We start from the raw sequence: 27,941 nt of genomic DNA on the forward strand, positions 1-27,941 counted from the left end.
AGACAAAGCCTACGCCTAGCCACAGCAGCTCCCTCATGCAGACTCTGCAAGCCAAGAAGCCGTGGAGGCAAATGCAGGTAAGAGGCAAAAAGCAATAGCACTGGTATTGACATTCATTTAATTTATTTCTTTTTCTTGCATTTAGGCAGCCAGCACACCCCGAACAGACACCTTGACTGCGGTTGTGTCACCCTAGTCGCCAAGGAAGCATTTGAGGGAAAGCGACAGGAAATGTGAACAGTTACTTCTCCATGCAAACGATACTCTTTCTCTCGGATGACTCCTACGCCTCGCCACGCCAGCTCACCTGTGCAGACTCCACCAACAAAGATGCCGCGGAGGCACGTGCAGGTCAGAGGCAAGAAGCAGTGGTACTTGTGTAGATATTCACACCCAATTTCTTTCTTTTTCTTACACTGAGGCAGCCAGCACACCTCGAACAGCCAGCCACCTTGACTGCGGGTGTGTCAGCAGATTTTTCTTGTACATATGCTCATAATAAAATTCAGTAAACTTGAACTTCATAATAAACTTGAAGGCAAATGGGACATTGATGCATTGCTTTTTTGAACATTTAGTGTTCACATACATGTTATACTTTGCAGTGCTACAGAGCGTACTTTGAGGCTTCCCTCTATATTTTGCACCTTTAGTAACGTATGTGTTGTGTGGCCCTCGATGCAGTTCATGTTGTAGCAGCTGCTTTGTGTATTGCACGTTGGATTAAGCTTTTGATACCCACATGTGCAAAAGGCCTATACTTCTCTCACATATACAAAATAAGGTTCTACGTATAGTTCCCAGTGTTACCATAAAATAAAAGTAAACAATCCGATCGTGGAATTGTGTTTATTACAGTTACAGTTACAGCTTGGGATAGGTACGAACTAAGCGTCAAAAAATACATCAAGGAATTGGAAGCTTCCAAAAACAATTTTTTTTCAACTGACCTCTTATCAATCCTTCAGTCCAACCCTCATAAATTCTTTCAGATTATCTCCCCGCCTAAGCGCCAAACTCAGCTACAACTATCAGACGACGACAATGTACTAATTGACTCTGAAAAATGTGCAGCCCTTAACAATTTCTTCACATCAGTATTTTCTCCTGCTATAAACTTCAGTTCTGACGAATTACCATGCCACTCGCTGTCCACAATGCCCGATATCCAGATTAACGCTGATGGAATAGCTGGGCTAATACAGGCTCTAAAACTATCTTCCTCGGCCTGTTGCGATCAAATCAGCAGCAAATTACTTAGGAACACCAGTTCCCTGTCAAGCGCAATACTTAGCTTACTTTTCCAGCAATCAATCAGTACTGGTGAAGTTCCCCACGATTGGAAAAAGGCTCAAATCATTCCTGTCCATAAATCTGGTGATCGAACAAAAGCATGTAACTATCGTCCAATTTCTCTAACCAGTATCCCCTCTAAACTGCTGGAACATATCGTAGCAACCAATCTAATGCACTACCTTGAATCAATTAACTTCTTCTATTCATATCAGCATGGTTTTAGAAAACTATTATCCTACGAAACGCAGCTCTCTGAATTCACCGATGAAATCTTACAACACATGGACGATCACCTTCAAATTGACGCCATCTTCTTAGACTTTTCGAAGGCCTTCGACCGCGTCCCTCACAATCATCTACTTGCCAAATTATATACTCTTGGAATCCCCCTATCACTGATTACTTGGATCGAACATTTCTTAAAAGGACGCGTGCAATACACATCCGCTAACTCTCATGACCCACACCTTTCTGATGTTACATCCGGTGTCCCCCAGGGAGCATATCTCCGCTGTTATTTTTAATCTATATCAATGACCTGCCATGTAACACAAAAACTAGACTTCGTCTTTTTGCTGATGACTGCGTCATCTACAACGCCATCCATAACCCTGGTGATTCCATCGACTTACAAGAAGACATAGACACTATCGTTTCATGGTGTGAAAAATGGTTCATGCCTCTTAACCTTAATAAGTGCCAACGTATGTCCTTTTCACGTAAGCGCAGCATAACAAATTACGCGTACCACATAAGCTCAACTACAATACCACGAACAGACTGCTATAAGTATCTAGGTGTTCACTTGACATCGTCATTATCATGGGTTACTCACATTGAAACAATATGCGCAAACGCGTCGCGCACACTTGGTTTCTTGCGTCGCAATCTGAAATCTGCATCGCCCGCTATAAAAAAAACTTGCATATCAGACATACGTTCGGCCGAAACTGGAGTACGCATCATCTATCTGGCACCCCTCGCAAGCATATCTCACCTACGAATTAGAAGCCATTCAGAATCGTGCTGCACGCTTTATCATGTCAAACTACTCAAGTAAAACCAGCATAACTGAACTAAAACGCACACTCGATCTTCCCAGTCTCCAATCACGTCGTATCATCTCGCGTCTCTGCATGCTTCACTCTTACTACTATCACCCAATAGCCAGACACCCTCGACTACAACCCCCGCCTAGAATCTCTCCCCGCCTGAACCACAGCTGTCCAATCGCGCACATTCAGTGCCGTACGTCTTCGATGAAGGATTCTTTTTTTCCAAATGCAATAGCGCTGTGGAACACTCTGCCCGACTGTATTGTCTCTTCCGCCGACCACACGACTTTCCGTGAGAAACTAACAATCCGCTACACCTAGAATGGTTCGTCTCAAATGCATTTGCTTATTGACCCCTTTTAAGTAATTGATTGATAGTGATTCGTTCTCACGCAAAATATGTTTTAATAGTATTTATGTAGTATGTATTTTGTTGTATATTATGGTTTCTTTACAGTGATTTTGATGATAGTACTGCTTGCTCGGTTCCCTCCTGAGCGTTGTTTCATTTTCTATTCTTCGTCTGTCTTTTCTTCCTCTTTTCCCTATTTAGCGTGATGAAGAGTTCCTCATACTTTGTTTGCCCTCGCCTTATGTAATGCCTCCGGGCCTTTAAGGCTTCAATAAATGAAATGAAATGAAATGAAAGTAATTCCTATGACAGTTATTGACAAGTTGACAACTTCAACTGGTCAGTCCGTCATGGGAAGGAATTGTATGTATACGTATAGAAAAAAAAAGGCGTATGTGTGTGTGTTTGTAGGGGAGAGTATAGGATTAGGGCGGTACGAAAAAACGTAGCAACACCGTCCTCTAGACCCATAGGTTTAAGGTACCGTAACAAAGCGTATTATGCATAAAGTTCATACAACTAACTCTGATATCACTACAGGCGCCAGGCGACGCGAGCTACATTTGCCATGACTCACATTCGCGACTGCACCGGATGCGCTCCATATTCTGGTTAATCTTGCTGTGATAGGAAGATGTGGGCCCAGGCCTGAAACACACAGGGATGGCACAATGAACAAAGAGAGGCTTTAATAACACGGGGACGGGACCAGGATAACGTACACGATAACACACACACAGTTCCCTCCATGAGTGTCTGTGGCTTAAGTATAGTCACGCTCAGCGTCAGTGTAGGAAGGCGTCCAATAGCGCGTTGGTATCACACACTCACGGCACGAAGAGGCGCAAGATGAATCCGGAGCGGCGAGTGGCGCAGGCTGGAGGCCGGGGCGGATGCCCGGCACACGACGAGCCACTCGCGCGACAGCTGGGTCGGGACGTCTGCCCGCCACAGGGTAGACCGTTCGGAAGGCTTAGCTGCACCGGAACATGTCGGCGTCGGATGCTCGCCCAGCAGTGGAGCAGGCCGGTTGAAGCCCAAGGACAGCCCGGCCTGTTCTGCCAGCACACCCAGGAACACCGGCCTTGGGTAGATGACTGCTCAGCTCGTTCGGAAGGCCAGCCCAGGTAGCTCAGGCAGATCGCATGGCTGCCGTCCCCGCCCAGACACCGGCCCTTCCCTTCCTCTTCGTCCGCCGCCGCCGCACAGCAGTCACGCGCATTCGGCCGCGACATTCAAATAGTCCAAACTCCTATCACATTTCCCCCCAAGTTCAAGAAGTCGAGGAGGGTAGCGCTACGGAGTATCACAAGTCACACAGTTCAATCTATTACTCTCATTACATTAGTCCGGGTCCGTAGCTATTCTACTTAGATAGTCTGCACCAACGTTATCACATCCACGAATATACTCCACATGAAAGTCATAATCCATAAGGAGTAAACTCCAACGTAGTACGCGACTGTTGACGTGCTTCGCCGAATTGAGGTATCGCAGTGGTAGGTGGTCGGACTGAAGGATGAGCGATTTACCGTAAAGGTACACATGAAATTTTTGTACAGCCCACACTATGGCGAGGCACTCCCTCTCAATTGTGGAGTAGGCAGCTTCACGTGGCAAAAGCTTCCGGCTAGCGTAGGACACGGGATGCAAACGCCCGTCGTGTTCTTGCAAAAGAACTGCTTCGAGACTTCTCGAAGAGGCGTCCGTGCGTAGCACAAAGTGTCTGCTCAAGTCTGGAGCTTTTAGTATAGGCTGCTGTGACAACAGCTCCTTTAATCGCATAAATGCCTCTTCGTGTGGTGTCTGCCAATTCAGCCGGTTCGGTGAGCCCTTCTTCGTAAGGTCGGTGAGTGGATGGGCAAGCTCAGCGTAGTTCGGAACAAAGTCCCGGTAATATCCCGTTAGTCCTAAAAAGGCCCTGAGCTCCTTCTTCGTTCCAGGTCGTTTGGCAGTGTTGATCTTGTTGGCGGTGTCTTTCAGGGGCTGTAAAACGCCTTGTCCTACCACATGGCCTAAGAAGCACGTTGTTGGGGAGCCGATTTCACTTTTGTTAGGTTTTATGGTTAGTTTGGCTGTGCGCACTCTGTGAAACAAGGAATTTAAAGTCTTTAAATGCTCTTCCCATGTTTTTGTTGCCACAAGAACGTCGTCGAAGTAATGGTAGACGTGAGGTATGTCTCCGACAACCTCTCTCATCAATCGGTTGAAGACAGCAGGTGCTGTCTTAATGCCAAAAGGCATGTACCTAAATTGGTATAGTCCAAAGTCGCATGAAAATGCAGTGGCTTCTTTGGACTCAGGGGCCATGGGTACTTGCCAGTACCCTTTTGTGAAGTCAAATTTAGAAAAATAATGACTTCCAGTGAGCCTGGCAAACATCATCTCTGCTCTAGGAATGGGCTCACAGTCGGGAACTAGAATTTGATTAAGTTTTCGAAAGTCTATGCAGAGGCGCACTGTGCCGTCTTTCTTTTTGACCACCACAATGGGTGCCTGATATGCTGACTTTGATTTTTCTATTATACCTAACTTCAGCATGTCCTGGACTTCTTTTTCCACGGTATTTCTGACAGCAAATGGCATGGGGTACTGCCGGACTTGTATGGGCGCAGTAGTAGTCAATTCCAAATGACATTGCAGGACATCAGTCTTTCCAGGTAGATCGGAGAATATATCGTCGTAGGTTGTAAGGACAGCTTTAACTTGGAGTCGCTGGTCCATAGTCAGTTGGTTCGAAATGACGACGTCTTTTGATGTCTGTGTTCGGGTAAGTGACGGGTAAGGCGGCGTTGTCCCTTCAAGCTCTAGCCCTGTTGTGTCATCTGTACCCACCGTTGTCGCTGTTACCTGAAGCAATTCGCTGTTAGGTCGCTCTTCATATTTTTTCAACATATTTATATGAAATACCGTTGTTCTGCTCCCAAGGTCAACAACATAGTCCAACGGACTTTTCCTTTCTACAACGTTGAAAGGTCCCTTCCACATAAGTATCAACTTATTCCTTTCACCAGGCAGTAGAACAAGTACTTTGTCTCCAGGATTGAGCTCTCGCATCTTGGCTTTCCTGTCATAATACGTTTTCTGTTGCTGTTTCGCTTTCGTGAGCTCTTGCATGGCGATGGCGCACGTACGCTCTAGCCGTTGACGCAGTTCCATGATGTATTCGTAAGAAGATTTCGTGTCGTTATCTAAACGGGGATTTATCCACAATTCCTTTAGCACAGCCATCGGACCACGGACATAGCGCCCATACAAAAGTTCAAATGGCGAGTAACCGATGCTGCTCTGCGGCACTTCTCGGTACGCGAAGAGTAGCGGGCCGAGGTAGCGGTCCCAACATTTAGGTCGCTCTTGGCACATCCGTCCGAGCGCACGCTTTAGCGTGCCGTTAAATCGTTCCACTAATCCATTTGCCATGGGGTGGTACGGTGTGGTAGGCAATTGTTTAATTGACAGGAGACGACTGAACTCCATCACAGCTGACATGAAATAGGATCCGCGGTCGCTGACAATCTCCCGCGGTAAGCCCACTCGGGAAAACATTTCGACGAGTCCTTCCGCAACAGTTCTCGACTCGGTAGATGGCAGGGCGACAGCGTCTGGGTATCTGGTGGCGAAGTCAACCATAGTGAGGATGTAACGGTTGCCTTTATCTGAAGTTGGGGATAAAGGACCAATAATATCGATGCCCACGCGAGCAAAGGGAGTGTCAATTACAGGCATCGTACCTAGCGGAGCGCGTCCGACTAGATGGTGCGGCACCGTTCGTTGACAGACGTCACACGATTTAACAAACCGTTTCGTCTCCGACTGGACCCCTGGCCAGTAAAATTCAGCAACAATTCGATCCACCGTTCTCGTCACACCCTGGTGACCGGCGAGGATCCCTTCATGAGCCAACTTCATCACCATCTCCCTGAGGTCTTTTGGCACCACTAGCTGATCTAGTATTTTCCCACCTGACACTGTGTGCTTTCTTATAAAATGTCATCCTTTAAGTAATATTCGCTTGCGCGGCCATCCGCGACCATCATCTTGCCGACCTTTTCGAAGCATGTCCTCAGAGACCCATCGTCCCTCTGTAAAGCTTTTAATTTGCCTTGCTCTATTCCAGTGGCTGCGATTTGTGGGACAGGCAGTGTAGGCAGGGACCGTATCTTCGTTTCCGTTGTCACAGCAACGAGCTCGGTACCAGATTCGTAGTCTTCTGTATGTCTCGAGGAGGCGGCTGCGTTTTTAGCTGCTGTGGACGTTTGGCCCTCTACGTCTGGTAGCTCTGCTTGAGCGGTGGATGACATCCTGTTGGCAGGGTAACTTGTCTTGTCGCTGTTGTGTTTCTGCGGAGACCATGAATTGGCCGGGTCATCAGGTGCACGGGCACCTTCAATGTTTCCCAATACCACATCATACAGGGGGTCTCGCATACATTTAACTCGCGCGACGCCGGTAAAGAATGGACTGTCTAAGTAAACTATCGCTTCCGGTAAGTAGTGGATTGTGTGGTCCAGCAAGAACACTGGACTTTTTGTTCCTGTCATTTTGTCCTCAGCTACCAAAGAGAGTCGCACGACCACGGTATTGCAGCCAGTGTCTCGTAAGACAGACACCGGTTGTGATTCGAGAAAGCCTCTTCCAACTGGCAGATTTCCACTGTCACATCTGGGACCTTGTCGCATTAACGTCATGTTGACTATTGGGACCGTTTCGCCACCTTGAAGCACTACGTATCCGCCACTCTCTTCTGTCGGCTTTTCGGCTTGCGACGGAGCCAGAATACACGAAGCTTGTCCTTGATTTTCCCTTCTTGAGGCTTCACCTCCTTGTCTCTTTCTGCCGGACCATCCGCGAGCTGTAGAGTTCTCTTTAGTCCGGGACCAGCACTCCGAAGCTCGATGTCCTGCTTTATCACAAAGGAAGCACCGATTAGTTGCACGCGGCATCGCTGTTGGAGGTTCAGTCTTGCGAGCAGAGTCTAACACGACCTCCTTGGGTAACTTTTCTCTACCTAGATTGGTCAGGCTTTGTGCCTCTATAAAACAATCGGCATTCTTTGACAACATAGCGAGGGTCTTACAGTTCCTTTCTTTCAGGAACACTCGCAGCGACGCAGAACATCTTCTCAAAAACTGTTCAGCAATCATGGTTTCCCTGAGGGAGTCGAAGGTCCTCTCAATATGGGACATTTCAAGCCAGTGGTCAAAATAGCCCGATATTCTACCTGCATATTGTTGGCCAGTCTCATTGTCTTCGGGCCTTGCGTTTCGAAACTTTTCTCGGTATCCCTCAGCAATGCACCGAAAGCGCTGAAGGAGAGTAGTCTCCAGCTTGTCGTAGTCTAAGGCTGCATTAGAATCAAGCCGTCCTATGACCGTCAACGCTTCTCCTGTCAGGCAGAAGCTGAGGGAGAGTGCCCATTTTGCGCGGGGCCATTCCTGACTTGTTGCCACTCGCTCAAAACTTTGCAAGTAGGCGTCTAAATCATCCCGGGCTTCGTTAAACGGCGGGATCAACTTATGGGGAGAGAATAGCTCAGGAGCCGCCCTGGTAACCGACTGTTCCGTAGTGCTGTCACTCTGTGCGCTTTGTGCGCCAGCAGTCTTTTCCTGGAGCTCGATCTTGAGCTTTAGCACCCGTTCTTCCGCTTCTAATCGTAGACGCTCTTGTTCTGCCTGCGCTTTCGCGTCTTCCCGATGTTGGGCGCGCTGGTCGCGTTCCCTCACAATTTCTGTATCAACCCAACGCTTTAACTCCGCTCCTGTCATTCCTAGGTCTTTCCCTATGGCGTACAACCTCTCGATCTCCATCGCTCCTCCTATGCGTTTGAAAATCCTGGCAGGCTCGCCAAAATTTGTGATAGGAAGATGTGGGCCCAGGCCTCAAACACACAGGGATGGCACAATGAACAAAGAGAGGCTTTAATAACACGGGGACGGGACTAGGATAACGTACACGATAACACACACACAGTTCCCTCCATGAGTGTCTGTGGCTTAAGTATAGTCACGCTCAGCGTCAATGTAGGAAGGCGTCCAATAGCGCGTTCACGGCACTCTCACGCACACTCACGGCACGAAGAGGCGCAAGATGAATCCGGAGCGGCGAGTGGCGCAGGCTGGAGGCCGGGGCGGATGCCCGGCACACGACGAGCCACTCGCGCGACAGCTGGGTCGGGACGTCTGCCCGCCACAGGGTAGACCGTTCGGAAGGCTTAGCTGCACCGGAACATGTCGGCGTCGGATGCTCGCCCAGCAGTGGAGCAGGCCGGTTGAAGCCCAAGGACAGCCCGGCCTATTCTGCCAGCATACCCAGGAACACCGGCCTTGGGCAGATGACTGCTCGGCTCGTTCGGAAGGCCAGCCCAGGTAGCTCAGGCAGATCGCATGGCTGCCGTCCCCGCCCAGACACCGGCCCTTCCCTTCCTCTTCGTCCGCCGCCGCCGCACAGCAGTCACGCGCATTCGGCCGCGACATTCAAATAGTCCAAACTCCTATCACACTTGGTCACTGCACCGAGGCGAAAGAACGATCATGGGGGCAGGTGCCTTTCAAGTATCTCGACCTTGCGAGGCACCGCTGCGCGTGCCAGAGGAGCTGTCCGGGCGAACAGTCCCTGGCACACACGTGCCTCGGCGGCCCCAACCTACGTACCGTTCTGCTTCGAGCTTTGATCCCACCACTGTCCTTTGGGTGCCCTGGTGTTCCTGCGTCGCCTGCTTTATTATAATCTCAGGTGCTCTCCTGAGACTTCCGTTTGTCGGTTACATGTGCCCTACAGCTGGATCAGTAGTTCTAATAAAAAACAACCTGATCTATAGTCGCGACGATAGACCGCGACAGCGGCTTTTGCAACATACCGCGCCCGCGCGAAGAGAATTTCGGAAACGCCAACGAGGAATCTGACCACAACTTCGAGCTCCAAACGCGTAACCTCGTCGAGTGACACTCCTGCAACAGGCGTGAGCGCTGAAAACCGCATACCGCCGGAAACGTCACTAGGACCATCCTTCGGTTGCATAACTGCACGGCCAACATCGACCACACCCACACCATTCCGCAACATAGAATAAACAGCCCAAACACACGGCTGCACGCACACCACATCACCACACTGAAAGCGAGACACCATGCTGCTACGCGGCTACGGTCGCCAGAATAAAGCTGACTACTGCCACCAAGTCTAACAAGCGTCTCAGGAGCTGGCAACCTCGGTGCGTAGCAACATGGATTTCAATGCGTGGGCCCTATGGGTAGCTTGTCCTCGGGAGTCAGTATAGTAACTCTATGGTTCCGTATGGCTCACGACTGAAACCTAGCTTTCGGGCTTACGTGTCCGCTTGCAAACATGTCACTTCACACCAAGTTAAATAAGGCGAGGCATCGAAACGTAATAAACTAGTTTTAGCAACAGAGAAGCAACCAGCCTAAGTGTACGGACGAATGAATCCGTGCCGCCGTACACTAAAAAATACCGCTAAAAATGTTAAATCCAGGCCAGAGGTCACGTGGAAGATCGATGATGCTGAACGCTATTTGCGTTTATAATGACAAAAAAGAACAATAAACTTACTAATATAGAGTACAATATCTAATTAGCAATAATAATCTTGCGCTCTTTTTTATGTAATAGAAATACTTCGATAATTGTAGGACAAAATCTGTAAGATAAAATTGCGTTTATTACGGCGGCTCTAGCGGGAGATATTGAACTAACGCGGGCATCTTTTAAGTGGTTCTACTATGCTTGTTTTATTAGCAGCTTCGCGTGGCCAATATTTTCGCCCTCTGTGGCCATTTGTTGAACTTGAGAGTGTGCTACGATAGGTGCTACCCCTGAGACAACAGCTGAGCTTGAACGAGGCTTTTGAAACCGCCAGGCGTCTCACAACGCTGGCGCGATGAGGAACTTTACAGGCGTCGCGCCTGGATGGTACGCGAAATGAGACCGACGGGACACCGTTTGTCAGTGCCAATAAAGGTGATAGCTTTAGCTGTGTTAGTGGTAAGCATGATGTAATTGATATTACGACGCACTCTCCACCTCTTTCGACATTCAGAAAAAAAGATTGAATCTCTTTTTTTTTCAGATAAGTATTTCTTCCTGGTTGCTTGATTCTCAATATTATGCATTTCACGACTTTTTGCTGGCTTTTATTATGATTGTTCTTTTGCGTCACTTTGTCACTGCCTAAAATTTTTATTATGTGTGTATTTGTACGTATACATACATATCTGTGACACTGATGTATCTGCTGTGCTTTTGCGTGCTGCGCTCATGGTGCCAGAAGCCTAGTCAGGCGTGTGTAACCTTGCCTTTAGCTCAGGCCGTCGCAATCACAATGGTGACTTATCAGATGCTTTTGAAACTGTCAATAAATTTCAAACCCCTAACTAGCCTGACGTCTACTATTCCTTCTCTGGAGTTGTGCTGTTGTGTGACGACATTGTGTTGTGCCATGGCACATTGTGAACTATATGAAGCTCAGTAGAACTTGTTGCTGGGCGAGTTGGTTGGGATCTAATGAATACATTGTTGCGCCAAAAAAGGAAAATAAAAGACTTGGGAAGGAAGAGTACGAAACGACGGAGTGAGCGCTGAACTTCAACTCACTTTGTTCTTAGAGCAGGGCAGGGAGAATGAACAAATGCGCATGCGTACATCAGTGTTGCCTAGAGCGATTACAGTGACGTTTTCAACATTTGCAACTCGTTTTCAAACAGAAAAACAGACGTGTGACTAATACAACTCGTGCCTCTTACTTTTATGCGATATGCCTCCAAAAGTTCTCTTGCTAACGTATCACCACTCCTGCCAAGTATCTTTATCTCACGCAGTAGTGGCTGGCATGTTCCTTCCAGGCAAACCGTGCAATGCGCAGGTAAATGCGCGTTACCTTTGTTGATTACAGACAGTTCATGCTCCCGGGCCCGGTCATTAACACATGTCCCCGTTTGTCCAACGTAGGATTTCCCACATTTTAGCGGTATTTCGTATATAAAGCCCGTCGCACATTTCACGTAATGTCTAGTGTGCTTTTTCCGGCATCCTGACTTTTTGTCAACGCGGCTTATGCGCGGACACAGTCCAGCCAACTTGCGTGGTGCCGAAAAAACAACTGGCACACCAAACCTTGTGGCGACTTTCTTCAAGTTGTGGGAAAGCTTGCGGACGTATGGCACGACTGCGGGTTTGCCTCATTTTTGGTCGGGCCTAGGCGTATGCCCTTTTCCCTTCACCTTCTGGAGCAATGTTTCTGACACTGCCCCAACGATCGAGCTCGGGTAGCCAGCTGTGTGTAGCCTCGCCAATTGCTTATCAAAGCTAGTCTGCATCGCGTGGGAACACGACTTCATATGAGAGCAGATTCAAGGCAAAGAGTGGCTATTCCTCTTTTAGCTAGCTTTGAGCGTGCCGAATCATACGGTAGCAATTCCTTCTGGGCACGTGGGCTATACTGCCAACATACGTGGTCTTTGTCAAAAACTAAAGACAGATCTAAAAACTGTAGAGTGCCATGGGAAGGGATTTCATGTGTAAGTAGCATGCCCTTCCCATGTAGTCTAAAAACATCTAAGATCTGGCTAATGCACAGGTCAATGGTAAAAATATGGTTACTTTTTACAAGAATGAAAAAATCATCGACATATCTAAAAGCCTTAAGGTAGAACCTATCGTCAAAGGAACTGTGCAGTTCGCGGTCAATTGAAGCCAAGAAAATGTCACACATCACAGGAGCCACGCAGGACCCAATGCATATCCCTTGTCGTTGAACATACAATTCGTCGTTAAAAGAAATAAAAGAAATAAAAGTAGACTTTAAGTAAAATTCCAATAAAACCATAAAATTGTCAATGGATATGCCCACTAGATTCTGAAAATCTACTGGGCCGTTGCGGCCAATGCCATCCCTAACAGAGGCACACATTTCTTGTTGAGGCACTGAGTAAAACAAATCGACTACGTCTACAGAAAAAGCTTGTGCGATAGAGGCGTTTTCTTTCAGGAATTCAATTACATCTCTAGAGCTCTTAGTACTGAAAGGATCATTCACTTGCAACGCTTTCAAGTTTTTTAAAAGAAACTGGCTAACTACCTGTTGTCAAGAGCCTTTCTCGCTTACGATGGCACAGAACGGAATTCCTTCCTTGTGAGATTTCGCTGTGAAAAACAGGGTTAAGGAAGCACCTTTACATTCACTTATTGCCTTGACTAACTTCGAAAGATGAAGTTCTGTGCAAAGGGCTACAGCTTGTTTCTTGACTCTTGTTGCCTTTTCTTTGACTAGGACAAAGTTGTTTTCTACAGCTTGTAGTGCCTTGTGGCTGAACACACCTCCTGAGAACACCACGAAACGTCCTCTGTTATCAGACTGAAGAAGCTGGAGGTTATTTTCTTTGAAAAAAGTTACGGCGGTCCTTGTAGGGTCTCTGAACTTGTCGGACCGCACTTTGTTGGGAGCTTTACCAAGGGCATCAACACCTTCTAAGAGGCATCTCTCCTGGTCTTCACTAGTGGCTTTCTTTGAAATCCGTCTATTTAAGGCCAATAATTCATGGGCTGGTGTACGTGGTTCATGACTATACTTCGGCCCTTCGTCTAGGACACGGGTGATGCTTCCCGGGATTACAATATGGCCTTCAGGCACCAACAGACCCTCTTTTCGTGTTACCTTCTTCTCTTTCGTCGCATGAAGCAGTCCTCTAATGCAGTCCAACCAAAAGAATTCGGTAGCTTGGGACGCCTGACGTTTGAGAATCCTGAAACGCTGCTCAGCAATCCAGGTAGGGTACGAAGCATAGCAAAGGATACGCAGGACGACCTAGCTATGTCTGACTCGAGCCCAAAACTCCGAGCGGAGAATCTTGCAAATGCGCTTAACGTGACCTGTTGACACCTTGACCTGTTGACGCCTTCCCAAGTCTTTTATTTTCCTTTTTTGGCGCAACAATGTATTCATTATATGAAGCTCCTTCTGCGACTGTGAGTCCTCTGTGAGGTGATGAAAACAGCAGAGGTATTGGCTAGAAGTAGACTGCTCTTCGGCTTCTCACATTGTTGCAGTAAGTTGAAAATAATTTACACGGAAACAAGAGATCATTCATGGGAGTTGTGCCGTTGATTTTTTTCCAGCTTCCTGACAGAACATCTTATTATACCCGATAGGCACACACACGTGCTCTTCTGCGTAGATCCGGCGAGCGGGGCGATGCCGGCGGCGAAGGCTCGCAGGGAGTCCGTGTACTCGCTGCGCAACTGGACGGCCACCGAGGACGAGCGCTGTCGGAGCCTGTCGCACCTGGGTCTGCTCATGCCTCTGTACCTGTCGCCGATGCTCTACTACAAGACTGTGGTGAGGGTTCGATCTGCGAATGTGTCGCCAGTGGTCGATAGGGAAGCTGCATTCTAGCCAGAGGACAGACGAGGAACAAAACTGGGGTGCTATAACGTAAAGCTATTCCAAACTTTTCTATTCCAATTCTGCAATCAGCCCTCCACCATTGGTCAAAAACTTTTTTAACCGCCCCCACTTCGCCTGTCTGCCACGCGGCGTCACGAAAACCGTGATAGCTCCCCATCTGATATGACGTGGCACACTGGTTATGTATGACTGGAAAGAACAAAAGAAAAATAATTGTTTATGATTCGACACCTTTTCGCCATTAGCGCTAGGCTATTAGTCAAAAGTTTTCGAGCGACACCCACTTCACCTGCCTGTCACGCGACGTCACACGCGTACATGTCAAAGTGACGTGTACGCGTTAAAGTTGCATTAATACACCGAACAAAAGTGAGTTTTCTTCTGAAGGCCCAGGCTACCCCATTCCGAAAAGAGTACAAGATGTCTGCCGCCGATGGATCAGGCACTGGCTGCTCGCACCAACCGGATAGCATGGGTTTACTTGCATACAATAAAGGTTTTTGTGTGGCCTTGTAACGTTATCGAGCACTTTCGGCATGCTTACAACCTCGTTCTGCAAACTATTGTTTGCTGAGGATCCGTTTTAGCGACATTCTTAACCTTCCGCTGCATGTCGTCGCAATTTTCGACCTGCCACCGCAAGATAAGTAAGGGAAAGCAGACCGATCACCGACGCCAGCACCACCCGCTTCATCCCGTTATCGATTTTCAGTGCACTGGCACGGCCCCAGCGAATCCTTCTCCACTTGAGCGTGCTCCTCGCCTCTTGTCAGCCAATTAGATAAGACAAGCCGCACAGTGTAGGCGAAGTTATTTGTCTTTAAGGCAAACAAAAGTGACCTTCTATAAACGAGGAAAGCGTTTTATTGGTCTACTCAGACAACCCTGCGGGTCACCGCCCGATGCTTGCGTCTGCCGTTACGCAAATTTGACGTCAGGAGATTGGAATAAAAACATATTGGAATAGTTTTATGTTATAGGGCCCCTGGGCGTTTATCCTGTTCATGATATAGGCGTTTCTTGTTTGTCGCATGCAATTTTGTAAAATAGCCAGCAAATTGAAACAACCGAGTGGTTTCAGACGCAGAAGCCTGGTTCTTGTTCGCTTATACCGTTGTCTTGTGACACGTAGAAATCAAAATGTGTTGCACCTGACTAGTGAGAGCCATGCAAGTTGCATAACTAAAAATATGCGGTAAGATTAACGCAGTTAACCAGGGGGTGTCAACATAGCACACGAGATTTGCTAATTTCACCTTTGTGTAATTTGCGCTCCCATATTGGCCTCCTTCTCATGTACATGTAATGGGAGTGACGGGGGGGGGGGGACATAGATGTTATTGGCTTTCTTTTTTAAAATGTTTCAGAGATTGAACACTGTGTGTTGATAAAAGCGATGCCATTCTGCGTGCGCGCAGTACACTTCGTGCCTGTACTGCCTGCTTCTTGTGCTGTTCATGTGGGCCTTTAACACTGCGCCCAAGCCAGCCATCGCTTTCCTGCACATGGTCAACCTGCCATTGCTCAATATCATGGGCGCTGAAGAACTTGCTGCTCAGTACCTCACTGTGAGTACGCATATTGCGTGCTATAAGGAACTGCGAATATGCCTGCAAACATTAATGTTCTGCTGAAATAGGGACTTGTTTTGAAGCCCTGTATTAGTAACTTACCCTTCCACTATACTAAAAAGCAACTAGCTGTTACCATAAGAAGAGGCTAGGCCAGCCAGAAAAGCTATAAAGGCTGGTGGCGCCTTGCACCAGCTCGCCGCGATGTCATAGATTTTGACGGCTCAGGCGTTAATTGTTTACCGATAGAAAGTTTACCGACGATTACAATGCTCCCTAATGCGATATTTGAGCGCAGCTGTATACGTGTTTTCATTTCGCGATATGTTGGCTGGCGCGGAATATCTCTCTCGTGCGGCCCGTGGTGAAGGGAGCAGCAACGTGCACATGTGGCGCGACTGCCTCGCTAATCGGCAGATCGCGAGAGGCAGCTCGTGGGTGACGCGTGGGCGTGGTTCACAGCCGCCGCCGCAGACAAACCTCCGCTCATGCGGCGCTTTGTTTCGATATATGGTATCGGTGACGTCATTGGTGAACAGAGGAAGCGCGTTACTCTGGCGGCGTCTCGAAGACATCGTCGCTGCAGAGCCCGTCTTGCGGAGCATTACGCTTTTCTTCTCAAGTTTTTGCTATACCGACCTCCGCATTCCGCCTCATGGTTGCGCTGCACTCTCCTCTTCCGCTTTCCTTCTCGCGCTCTCTTCGCTATCGCTATCTTTCATCTCTCGATGTGCCCCGCGTTCTCTATTTCATCCTTCGCTGTGTTCGTTCGCTCGGTTACGAGAGACGGCAACGCGGATGCTCACCGCGAAGCTGCGCTATAAAATAAATTCGCCTTCCGCGTAGACGACATAGGGAGCAACGTTAGCATGGCGGAAGCGTCAGGGTGACGTCGCCAGAACGAACTTTATGAAATCTGCATAACTTTTCGCTTCAGTGAAATTTCTTTTCCACTCGAGTGTATGCGCGATATGTTGCTACGATCATGTACTATCATGTAGATGCACTCATTTGTCAGCGCTCACAAAGGTATTAACACTTGAAAAAGCGATGTCTTCTTGGTCACTATTTTGCGAAAGGACAAAGGGAGTGGATTCACAGCTGCATTTAGTAGCGCAACAAGGCGAGTACAATAAACCAGCACACCTATAGGACAACGCGTGTCCTACTATCGGTTGCCAGAATGTAACACAGTTTAAGCTTTATTGGATCCTTTGCACAGCACTACTCTGCCGTTGACGTAAAAAGCTTTCCGGACCCATTTGCACCACTAAACCCTGCTCTCGAAGCAGTCTCGCTGCTGACATATATTGGTCTTGCGGAAGTTGGACTCGTCTCCTGGGGCTGCCCGGCTAAAAAAAAGTACAAACCTGTAAGCGTTGTATCATAATATATATATATATATATATATATATATATATATATATATATATATATATATATATATATATATATATGGACACTCCCCGTTTACTATATTTTTTTTTCTTTTTAAGATTGTGACCAGCGTGCGAAATCTAACTAGAACTACGCAAATCCCAGATATTTGAGCCACCCGTAAGTGAGATGAGGTCGTGTGATGGAAAGTGATGAACAATTGCGCCGTGATGAGCGATAGACGTAGCATAGTAATTTTAAAACGTGAGGCTGAAGTGGGTGTTGACGATGAGCTTGAGATAGGAAAGCCAGAAATGAAGTCATTTGGCCACTGGTGGGGAAGTCTCTGAAATCTGATAGACAAGATTCAAACTAAAGGCAGTTTAATAGTTCACCTTCAGATTCGACGGGTTGAACACCAACAGACGGCACCAACCGCAGTCGCTTAAGCACAGATCTTTAGCTTGTTTACATGCTACTGGCAGTCGCGACACCAGGTATGATCTCTTGTCAGGCTTAGTCCAACGGTACAGTTCATGTCACTGTGGAGTCCGTCTTATTACTCATAAAACTTGAATGCCAACTGAAGTGACACTTGACAATAAATGTTGTCAAGTTTGCGCTCGATTTTCTTTCCTTTCTTGTCCGGTCCTCGCGTAGTTCACCCAAAAGTTAATATGCACCAACCAGCCCAGCTAGAAACCTTCTTGACAATAAATTGCTGCAGCGAAACAAGAGAGTATTTTCGAAGTCATTGCAATTCCGTACTTTCCACCTTAAAGCAGGTCTCTTCGTACTGATTGTGTGTGTTGTATCAGCCGTTCAGAAATGTTTTTTTAACTAAAAGTGCTATTGATCGTGGACTCAACTTAATTCAGTTGTACCCGTACGTGCATCGCATCGTAACATTCATACCGATAAGGTCAGTCTATAGATGTTTCATTGTAATTTTTCGTGGTTGGACAGGGACTTTGTGTTTATTTTTCCATTCAAACAATATGCGGTGTTGTGCTCGAGTAAAGAGACCCAAGACCCAGTGACTTCAGTGTGACAAGAGAGCCCGCATTAGACTAGGACAACATACGCCTATGAGCAGATGTACATACATACATAGCATTGACAGTAAAACATCTACATCTCTCTCCCTCATTCAGGTGTTAACTTGACCATTCATCGTTGGAGCCCATTGGGAGGGTTCACGAGGAGACACAGAACATGCTTGTGAACTATGGTTGAGTACCGCCCAAGGGGCAGGCTGTGGATGCACGATAGTGGATGCACTGATCCATACAAAATGCAAGTTCATGTCGATACAACACATGAAGTTAGAACACTTCTTGCCTTGCCATGAGAGGCGAAATCCTGACTGAATGTAATTGACTTGCTGCCCACTGCCAATGTCCACTGTTCAGGGAGGAGGAAACATAAGTGTAAAAAATATGTCATTTCTCATTATACTTTAATCCATTGTAATGGGGAGGGAATGCATTAGAGACTGATCCTATGACGACTGCACTGATATTTACTCTGCGCCTGAGCCGAGAAAATACATTGTCGACGTTCACCCGCTTCTACCTATTGACTATATTGACTAAAGTACTGACTTCAGTCTTTCACACACTGGCTGGAGGCCGATGCCGCACAAGCACTCCTTTTTGCTGTCCTGCTGAATTATAAAATTAAAATTGTGACCAATTATGATGGTACAGTTATGATACAACCATAACCATAAATAATTGTACAATCATAACCCTTGCAAAATAATTGAGCAACCTTAATTGTAGTGAGACAAAACATCCAGAGCAGTGTCATGTCACACACTGGCAAAGTCAGCATTCATTATATGCCACTGAAAAGAACTTGAGAAACGGGTACCTTAGCAATTTCATATCTGGACGAACAGCTGACCCACTGGGCGCCATCAAGGTCTCTAACTGGGCGTCCCTATCTGCAACAGTTGCCACTAAGGACCACTGAGACAATGTAGTTAGCTACTGAAAATTATACCTACAGGAAAATATTTGCAAGCAGCTGCATGAGAGCAGAAGCTACTAAAGGAAGTCTGCATAAGCATTGTATGCTATTCATGGATCAAAAAGTTCATTTATGTGCATTACTGAAAGAAGCTCAGATATAATATATCTTATGAGACACTTCAAATCCATTTGAAATGTTTTGGGTTTCAAAATACATGTCTTAACGGTAGTCTTCAACTACTATATACATGGAAAAAAGCACTATACATTTGATAAACAACACTCATATGGCCAAAGCCTTGATTGTGCTTCATGAAACGCTTCAAAACAGTGCGTATTTGTAAAGGAGAAAACCGGTACAAAAATGAGTGACGAATTGTTGGCACCTGACCATTGGCTAGTTAACGACAGAACCACCTGATGATGTTGCATATTATGGCGCAAGGGCGCCTTTGGTCAGAGAGCCCCATTCTACACATGTTTTATTTACACAAGGAAGGGTTAAATAGTCATTTTCCAAGCATTTCACGCCAGAGAAGCCGGGCACCAGGCCAGGGGAAAGCTTGTACCCAATGCGTCATTGATGGGTACCTGCTGACATTGGGAGTTTAGAACAGGGGCCCCGAACGTTTGGGGCCGAAAAAAAAAAGATTCGAAACCACTGCGCATGCGCGGGGCGCAAACTGAGTTTGGGTCTAAATTGTAAGTAAATGCGAAAACACGAAACTCAAGATCATTATATGAATCATAAAATGGTATATTTTATTTAAATATTTCGAATAGCTTTTCTTTGACGCCGTAGTGGCGCTGTCAGCGCAAGACACTATCCGCAGACGCAAAGCTCAATTCTGAAACTATTCACTCCTGCGTGCCCCAACGCTAACCCCGGCAATGCTCTTAGGGGCCCCAAACTATTGGGGCCCGTATTCTAAATCTCTCTATTAAGGCTCTGTTCGCGATAAAATTGACGCCTTAGAGATTCTCAAGCAGTAATTTGTCACTTTAGCTTGGCTTAATATTTGCCTTTAGTGTTCCTTTAAGTTGTATCCGACTATAGTAATCATATAGATGTACAAAAACTGTCCAGTAACCGTGAATAAGCTATTTCCACCTACACTGCAAGCATGGCCTCCGAGATCCGTTCGAACTCGGAGACTATGCTACAACGTAATATCTTTTTTTTTTTCGACATGGCGTGCAGTGCGGCACAGGCGATTAGAAAGGAATATTGAGATTGACGGAACCTGCAAGTTATATATAAAGGGCATCACTGGGTGGTTGGGCGAAGAACGCTGAATCCAGAGCACAGTATGAAAAAAGAAAACAACGGCGGATACGTTAGGCAGCTGGTAATAATGCGAGTCGTGGGGCTGTGTTTGTTGGCACGTAAGCAACCGTGTTAAAGTGCCCCTCACCAGGTCTGGCCATTTTGAGCTGACAAGCGCAGAGCATACGTTGCCCTATAACGATCGTGTCTGCAAAGTAGTGCATCGCTGCGTGCCTCGCAAAGATCTGAAATTTCAAACCCAACGCCGTTTTCCCTTTTCCTCGCGGCCGCCGCGCTGGAAGTCGGAGGATGACATACACATGCTAGTGCGCCTACGTACACGTGTTCGCACTGTGACGTCGCTCGTGGTGACACGTGACTTCGAGAATTATTCAAGCCAACATCTCTTCTTTGTGTAATATGTTGCTAAAATAGACGAATTAAAGCTTATAGAAATAATAAAGCACGCCAATCGAATGTCTGCATGTAATGGTTTTACTTCGCACCGCGGCAGGAGAGATGTACTTCCGTTTCGTCTGCTTGGTCCCACGTCCTGCAGTCGCGCGCGCAGACACCGAAACTGTCATTTTCTGCTGTGTTCTAGCGCGGGATCGTGCTGTATGACCCGCTTGTATTTGCCTCAGTGTTCGTGTAGTACGGACTAATACCGCTAGTCAGGTGTCCTAGTGCGCAGTGCGCAAAATCGTGTGCTGCGCGAAACGAGACAATCGCAGGAGCTCGCACGCGACGCCGTCAGCGGAAGTGCACCGCGCCGCAAAATATTGGGGAGAAAAAAATATGAAGGCGGGGCCCGTGACGTATACGTCCCGCGATCTTCGTGGTCCGGTGTGGGAAAACGCAAGGAAGGAATTTCGCTTGCAGAGGCTAGATGGGGCAAGTGGAGAGAGCGTCTATGCGGTCAAGCTCGCCTCCTGAAATCATGGGTTCGCGACACTGACATATTTCTATCTCATCCATTAATCAGCCGATTTAAAACATTATTGTGGCAGAACGCTCCCCAGCGGACACGTAACAACTTCCAGTGTATAGCCAAAATTTGCTATGGGGCCTAGTGAGGGGCCCTTTAAGCGCCTTAAGAGGGGAAAGTTATTAAAGTGCGCACATGATCCGGAAGCTGGACGCACTGCTGCTGGTGATCCTGCTGTACCTGGTGGTCCTGGTGGACACGCTCACCGACCTGGTGCGGCGCATCGCGTACACGGGCTGCAGTCGGTACGGGCTCCGGCGCAACGGCGTCTTCCTGTCGCTGTGCGGCGCCACCTTCGTCGGCGCCATGCTCATCTCGACCGTGGTGCTCTGTGTGCCGCTGCTGTACCTAGTCGACCGCGTTTTCTCCGTCATCTACAAGGAGAGCATGGACCAGCGACTGATCGATTCACCGACCAGCCGACCGAGCCCTGCCAGTAGCTCTACAGTGCGCCGTGACGTCGAGGGACTCTTCGAGCGGCTCGCTGTGGTCGCACGCAAGCTGCCCGTCTCTCTGCACGAAGAACAGGCGAGGTCCTTTCTTTTTTTTAGTCATCTAGAAAGGGCGCGCAATAATAAAATATGTAAGTATTTCCACGATAATTGAACACTGATCAGTCTCGGCAGCCGTTCTGGCTGTCTGCAATGTCACAGACAATGTGTAGATCATGGAGGAAAGAAACAAAATAGGAGAAGCCCTGGTGTCACGTTTTTGAAGCCGGAATTTCAGCCATGTTGTTGTGCCATCTCCCTTTGCGCCTCGAATCAGCTCACCGGAGCAGATAGCCTCGAGCATTTAACTTGCATTGCTACGAACCGCAGGGAGCGTGTGCTGCCGACGCGTCGGAACAAAGACGACGAAACTTCTGTAACACTTGTAATAAACCAGACGCGCTCCTGTGCCTTTCCGTGGTACGTTGAATAAGGCGACGAAGGCCCGCGCCGCGATTACTTGAGTGTCTCTGTTGCTGGTTGACACTCACACTCACAGACTCTAAACACAACTTTCAAGCTTATACATCACACGCCATAGTCAGCTTGTCTCGCGAACAGACTGTGGTGTGAGAAAGACACGGTTCGAAAAAAAAAAACACTCATCTCACTTTTCAGAGGCTTAAAAAATTATGGGGTTTTACATGCCAAAACCACTTTCTGATTATGAGGCACGGCGTAGTGGAGGACTCCGGAAATTTTGACCACCTGGGGTTCTTTAACGCGCACCTAAATCTAAGTACACGGGTGTTTTCGCATTTCGCCCCCACCGAAATGCGGCCGCCGTGGCCGGGATTCGATCCCGCGACCTCGTGCTCTGCAGCCTAACACCATAGCCACTGAGCAACCACGGCGGGTATCAGAGGCTTAAAGCAGCAGCGTGAGCTGCAGGAGCGCGGTTTCTGTGGCAACGTTGAGGTTTGGGGTACCAGTATCAGTGCTCCTTTGCGAAAAACAGCACGTGACTACCGCCACACTTTCTCCAACACGTCCGTGCTGACTTGTACCTCTCTTATGCTTTCCTTCCTCCATGGTATAGATCTTTTTTCATGAGCGCCGCCATTTTGTGCAGACAGTGGCGCCATCTCTGGGCAGTCGGCATGCTGGCTTGTGCGAGTGCTATGTGTTGTATGCCAGGTATACGCTCGGCGGAAGTTTCTGGAGGTGGTTTTCGCGCTCGCGTGGTATATTTAATAAGATATGGTGTATTCTAAGTGGGAAACTGTTCTATGAGAGGTACTGAATGGTACCTTGTCACGTGGTAGTGACGTTAAAGAACACAGTAGCAATACTGTGAAAGACAAAACTAGCTTTTATTGGGCGAACCTGTGCTCATAAAGACAGGCTACACTTAAAGCACAACGATAGCGGCGAACACAATCGGCGATCGTCGAAAATCTGATCTGCGGGTTAAGCGCGTCGGCTTTCATACATCAGTCGTCGAATGTTCCAGAGTAATCGCTTGGACCCGCGTGCTTTCCACAAAGTTCTACATTATTCGTGTCGCGCACACATGCAATCAGATTACACAAGTTGCGGGGAAAGACAGCGGATGGAACCATCGATAACATTCCAGAAACTTCTTTTACATGCAGGCGCGTCCAGCGCTGTGCCATAACATTTGTTAGGTGGTGAGAAGTGGTCGCCCGATAAAGATAAAGAAGTATACGTGTAATTAACCCCCTCAATTACCCCCCTCTTAAAAAACATCGTCCCGATGCTACAAATATAAGAGAGCGAAACACAAAAGGATACTTATCAAACAAAAGTGACAAAACAACGAAAAGAAACAAAGTCCAAAGGTCAGTTACGCGAAGTCACAAAGTTCGTTAACGCTGGTAGTACGGCTTGAGTCGCACAACGTGGACTATTTCAGGTCGTGAGCGGCGCTGCTGTGATAGCGAAATGCCGTCTGGCACGACCTAATAGTCCAGTGCGCCAATACGTCGGATGATCTTGTACGGTCCGAAATAGCGACGCAAAAGCTTCTCGCTCAGTCCTCGTCGGCGTACCCAAACACGGTCACCGGGCTGGTACTCGACGAAGCGTCATCGGAGGTTGTAGTGTCGGCTGTCGGTACGATACTGGTTCTTGATCCGTAGGCGGGCGAGCTGTCTGGCTTTTCGGCGCGCTGGAGATAGGTCGCGACGTCAAGATTCTCTTCGTCGGTGAGGTGAGGCAGCATGGCGTCGAGCGTCGTCGGGTTCCTGCCGTAAACCAGCTTAAACGGCGTGATCTGTGTTGTTTCTTGCACCGCCGTGTTGTAAGCAAAGGTTACGTACGGCAGGACCGCGTCCCACGTCTTGTGCTCGACGTCGACGTACATTGCGAGCATCTGGGCGAGGGTCTCGTTCAGGCGCTCCGTGAGGCCATTCGTCTGCGGGTGGTGCGCAGTTGTCCTTCTGTGGCTCGTATGGCTGTACTGCAGAATGACTTGGGTGAGATCTGCGGTAAACGCTGTTCGTCTGTCGGTGATGGGGACTTCTGGGGCACCATGTCGCAGCAGAATGTTCTCGACGAAAAATTTCGCCACTTCGGCTGCGCTGCCTTTCGGTAGAGCTTTAGTTTCAGCGAAGCGGGTTAGATAGTCCGTCGCCACGACGATCCACTTATTTCCGGATGTTGACGCCGGAAACGGTCCCGACAAATCCATTCCGATCTGCTGAAATGGCCGACAAGGAGGTTCGATCGGCTGTAGTAATTCTGCTGGCCTTGTTGGTGGTGTCTTGCGTCGCTGACAGTCTCGGCATGTCTTGACGTAACGGGCGACGTCGGCGGTCAGACGCGGCCAGTAATACCTTTCCTGTATCCTCGACAGCGTTCGCGAGAAGCCGAGGTGTCCAGGTGTTGGATCAGTTGGATCGTCATGTAGGGCGTACAGTACTTCTGGACGCAACGCTGACGGAACAACAAGAAGGTAGCTGGCGCGGACTGGTGAGAAGTTTTTCTTTACGAGCAGGTTGTTTTGTAATGTGAACGAAGATAATCCGCGCTTAAATGTCCTAAATACTGCGTCGGTGTTCCCTTCCAAATGCTCGACGAGACCTTTTAGCTCCGGGTCTGTTCGTTGATGTTTAGTGAAGTCTTCTGCGCTAATTATTCCGAGGAATTCGTCGTCGTCGTCGTCGTCTTCCGGTGGGTGATCGATGGGGGCGCGTGATAGGCAGTCGGCGTCAGAGTGTTTTCGTCCGAACTTGTAGATTACGGTGACGTGATATTCTTGCAGTCTGAGGCTCCACCGCGCCAGCCGTCCTGAAGGGTCCTTTAAGTTAGCTAGCCAACACAGCGCCTGATGGTCGCTGACGACTTTGAATGGCCTGCCATATAGGTAAGGGCAGAATTTTGCTGTAGCCCAAATGATGGCGAGGCATTCCTTTTCAGTCGTACAATAATTGCCTTCCGCTTTTCACAGTGACCGGCAAGCATAGGTTATCACCAGTTTATGCCCGTTTTTTCTCTGGACTAGGAAGGCACCGAGGCCTGTAGGCTACTGGCGTCAGTGTGGATTTCGGTATCGGCGTCCTCGTCGAAGTGTGCAAGTACCGGCGGCGACTGCATGCGTCGTTTGAGTTCTTGAAATGCGTCGGCCTGCGGCGTTTCCCACTTGAACTCGACGTCATATTTGGTTAGGTGTGTCAGCGGCTCCGCTATGCGTGGAAAGTTTTTGACAAAGCTCCTATAATAGGCACACATGCCAAGGAATCTACGCACTGCCTTCTTGTAGATGGGCTACGGAAACTTTGCTATCGCAGCTGTCTTCTGCGGGTCGGGGCGGACTCCAGGTGTGCTGATTACATGGCTTAGGAACAGAAGCGCATCGTAAGCGAAGCGGCACTTTTCCGGCATCAGAGCTAGCCCTGATGACTTGATGGCCTCTAATACTGTCGCAAGCCGCCTAAGGGGATTGTCGAAATTTCCGGTGAAGACAGCGACGTCATCCAAGTAAAGAAGACACGTCTTCCACTTCAATCCTGCTAACACCGTGTCCATGACACGCTGAAACATTGCAGGCGCCGAGCACAGTCCGAATGGCATGACCTTGAACTCGTAGAGGCCGTCTGCCGTGATGAAGGCGGTCATTTGGCGATCTCTCTCGTCGACTTCTATTTGCCAGTAGCCAGACTTGAGGTACATCGACGAGAAGTATTTAGCGTTGCAGAGCCGATCGAATCCTGGCCCAAGTATCCAGGCTAAATATGGGCAGAAGGACATACCAGTACATCAAAGACTTCCTGACGGAACGGACCACCGGAATCCGCGCGGGAGACCTGCAGCTCGAAGAGACGAAGCTGGGCAGCGTCGGAACTCCGCAGGGCTCGGTGATCTCCCCGCTACTCTTCAACCTCTTGATGATCGTGGTGGCCAACGGTCTAGAAAGAGTAGTGGGATTCCGGCACACCATCTACGCCGACGACATTACGCTATGGGTACCGGGAGGAAGCGACGGACACATCGAGACAACGCTGCAAGAAGCGGTCAACGCCATCGAGGAGCAGCTGGGCAGGTCTGGACTCGTTTGCTCTCCGGCCAAGTCAGAACTGCTGGTGATTCCACCGACAGGAGCGGGCAGGAAAAGAAAGAATATGGAAGTCAAGTACGAGCGTCCCAAGATCACCGTCAAGACAGCGGGAGGGCAAGTAATACCGGAGGTCGAGAAGATTCGAGTGCTCGGGCTGCTCATCCAGCCAAACCGAGTCAACGGTGAAACGGTCAACAAGCTCGCGGGCAAAGCGACCGCGGCAATGAGACTCATCAAGAGGGTGTCCAACAGAAGAACGGGGATGAAGGAGGAGAGCCTGACTAGGCTTGTTCAATCCTTCGCAGTTAGCCACATAACGTACGTGGCCGCCTTCCACAACTGGAGGCCGAGCGAACTTAACCAGACAGACGCCACCATACGCAAGGCGTATAAGGCGGCACTCGGTCTTCTCGGGAGCACGAGCACCGAAAAATTCATGGCGCTGGGAGTCCACAACACGGTGGACGAAATTGCCGAAGCACAGAGAACGGCGCAGCTCGAGCGTCTCTCTGAAACGAGAACCGGAAGACAGATACTGCGGGACCTTGGCCTCGAGCCGAGGGAAGGCAAGCAGCAGAAAGACGTACCTATACCGGATAGCATCAACATAAAGCTCAGGGTCTGCCCGATCCCGAGGAACGTGAACCCGGAGCACAACAAGGAGCGGAGGTTGGCGAGGGCCAGGGCTCTCGTGGACCTCCACGCCAGAGAAGAAGGCGCCGTCTACGTGGACGCGGCGGAGTATCGAGGGAGCAGCGACGCATGCCTGGTGGTGGCTGTCGGAGCATCGACGGGTGCAACGAAGACCGCGGCGAGCGTCCGGACTCGAGAGGCGCACCGGGCGGAGGAGGTGGCCATCGCCTTGGCCGTCTCCGACCCCGGATGCACTACAGTGTTGTGTGACTCTAGAACAGCAGTGAAGAACTACGCCAAGGGTAGAGTATGCAGTGTGGCCGCGCGCATACTGCGCAAGGCCGAAGACATCGCACGCAAAAGTGCTGTGGTGATCAAGTGGTTTCCGGCCCACATGGGCAGTGACGTGTCGGAACACGGGAACGTGAACCACAACGAGACGGCCAACTCGGCCGCGCGAGGACTAACCAACCGCGCAGCTGCAAGCACGGCCGACTCGGAGTGTTGGTCGCGGTGCAGTGCCAAGGACAAGATGACCACCTTCAACAAACTAGTGAAGTGGTACAGACTTAACAGACAGACTATGCCGCCACCTCACCCGGCGCTTACCCGGAAGGAGGCAGTGTTATACAGGCAATTACAGACGGGGTCCCTGCTCACCCCGGTGCTAGCTAAGCACGTGTGTCCGAGCGTGTACGCGAGTGACGTGTGTAGACTCTGCGCGAAGGAGGGAGCCACCGCGGCTCACATCCTTTGGGACTGTAGCGTAAATCCGCGAGAAGCCAGCGAGAAGACAACGATCCTGCCGCAGCTAAAGGCTGCAACGAGGAGTTATGACAAAGGAAGAGCTATGACAAAGGAGCTATGACAGAGACAACTCAAGGCCGTCCAGCAGGTCTCGGCAGCTCTATAGAGGCAGCGACCGCGCGAAACCGAGGAGAAGGGGGGCAGCACCCCTAGGAAGGGGGCGGCGGCCCTCTCGGACCAGCGGAAGTAG

At 48.9% G+C, this 27,941-nt stretch overlaps 1 pseudogene; it reads left to right on the forward strand.

The window, feature by feature from the left end:
- On the forward strand, window positions 1-27,941 carry LOC142573882 (uncharacterized; annotated as a pseudogene).

The sequence above is a fragment of the Dermacentor variabilis genome, chromosome 3 (assembly GCF_050947875.1).
Source record: "Dermacentor variabilis isolate Ectoservices chromosome 3, ASM5094787v1, whole genome shotgun sequence".
Lineage (NCBI taxonomy): Eukaryota > Metazoa > Arthropoda > Arachnida > Ixodida > Ixodidae > Dermacentor > Dermacentor variabilis.